This window comes from Suricata suricatta, chromosome 3 (genome assembly GCF_006229205.1).
Source record: "Suricata suricatta isolate VVHF042 chromosome 3, meerkat_22Aug2017_6uvM2_HiC, whole genome shotgun sequence".
NCBI classification, from domain to species: domain Eukaryota; kingdom Metazoa; phylum Chordata; class Mammalia; order Carnivora; family Herpestidae; genus Suricata; species Suricata suricatta.
In genome coordinates, this window is record NC_043702.1 from 35,712,297 (window position 1) to 35,714,237 (window position 1,941).

Genomic DNA, 1,941 nt, shown 5'->3' on the forward strand with positions numbered 1-1,941 from the left:
TCTTAAACTAGGTGTGATGTATGTGTGTGTGTGTGTGTGTGTGTGTGTGTGTGTGTGTGTGTGTGTGTTTATAGGTATGTATATATGTGTGTGTGTATTCATTTGTTGCTTTTAAACCACATATATGTATTTATATACTCTATATAAAAATCATTACTAAAGTTTTAAAATTATGATTAAAAGAAATCACAAAACCCAAAATTAAGGTAACAGGCCCAGGTATAGTATTGACTTATACTTGTCATTATGGTAAAGAGTTCAAATCATTGATTGGTCTTTGGATATATTCTTTTTTTTTTTTTTTAACAGGAATTAGGATTTATCTGTGGGTATAAATAAGGGAGCAGAGCTAAGTTTCTCATGAGTGCAGGCCCTACCATTTGTCCAGGAAGCCGTCATAAGAGAGGTATTTGACCCCAAAGTCATCTGAAACGAGGCACTTTTCAGTCACCATGTCTTCAAATTCATCTACATTAAGTTTAGTAAAGCCCCACTTACCAGTGATGTGATTTTCTGGCAGTCAGGTAACTTGAGTTTGGCCCTGTATAGGATCTCAACCACATGTTCCTTGTTCTTTAGCGTGGTAAGGATGGACATAATGACTAGGTCAATACGGACCCTAGCTACTGTACCCTGGTGATTTCTGAAGGCACCCCACATACCTGTCTATATGGTCCCAGCACAAGACAACATCTTGTTAATAGGACGATTTGAAAGGGGTGGAAGTGAACTTGAATGTGAAAGCCATCCTTGCACAACTTTTCACCATGTACTTGTTGGCACAGAGGAAGACTCCAGGACTTCAAAAAAGAGAAGTTCATATTCATCTGACACCATGTGACCACATGGTGTAGAAACTCACCACTTTTGCCTTCTTCCATTCCAGGTCAAAGATGTGGATCTTTGCATCAGGAATATCTCTGCAGAAATGAAACCTTGAATACAGCTTTTTTTGTACAATGCCAGTGACATCAGACAGGGCAGTGACCCATGGCAACACCACCATCTGTGAGGGCCCAAAAAGGAAACAAGTCATTATACTCATATATTTTGTAACATCTTTGTTCAGGAAGTAATTCTTTTACACAAAAACACCATTTCTTTGCACTATAATTAAAAAATATGTTTTAAGGGGCACCTGGGTGGCCCAACTGGTTAAGTGTCCAACTTCGGTTCAGGTCATGATCTCACAGTTCATAAATTTGAGCCTCATGTCAGGCTCTGTGCCGACAGCTTGGAGCCTGGATCCTGCTTCAGATTCTGTGTCTCACTCTCTCTCTCTCTGCTCCTCCCCAGCTCATGCTCGGTCTCTCTGTCTCAAAAATAAATAAAACACTAAAAAAATTTTTTTAAATAAGTTTTAATATTAAAGCAGGAATTGTTCTTTGGGTACAAATGTGAAGAAGGTTGGGTTTACATACTACAGATATGTTATAACACAGGCAGACAATTAACAATGAAGAGTAGGATGTTGAGGTGCCTGGATGGCTCAGCTGGTTGAGCATATGACTCTTGATTTCAGCTCAGGTCATGATCCCAGGGTCCTGGGATCAAGCCTCCACAATCATCACTGAGCCTACTTGAGGTTCTCTCTCTCGCTCCCTCTGCCCTTCTCCCCTGCTCATGTACTCTCTCTGAAATTAAATTAAATTAAGTATTTTTAAAAAATAGAATGTTGATTTTCCTCTTCTTCTTCCATTCCTTTTCCTTGAAGATAGTGGCATGGCCAGGGCCCAAAGACGTGGCAGGATAAAGGATGTAGCAATGAAGTTGGGATATTGATTTTACATGTAAGGAGTTGAGCAAGTAAATATATATATATATATATCAGTCATAAGGGAAGTCAGGTTCTCAATAAAATACAAGGCAATGTTAGCTGCTAATGTGGGAAGAACTCCTATTTTGGAGAATAGGAAAGCAAGCATACTGGAAGGTACAAAT

The 1,941-nt window shown here is 39.2% G+C and overlaps 1 pseudogene; it reads right to left on the reverse strand.

Moving 5' to 3' along the window:
- Positions 1 to 358: 358 nt before the first annotated feature.
- LOC115286419 lies at positions 359 to 992 on the reverse strand (annotated as a pseudogene).
- Positions 993 to 1,941: the final 949 nt, after the last annotated feature.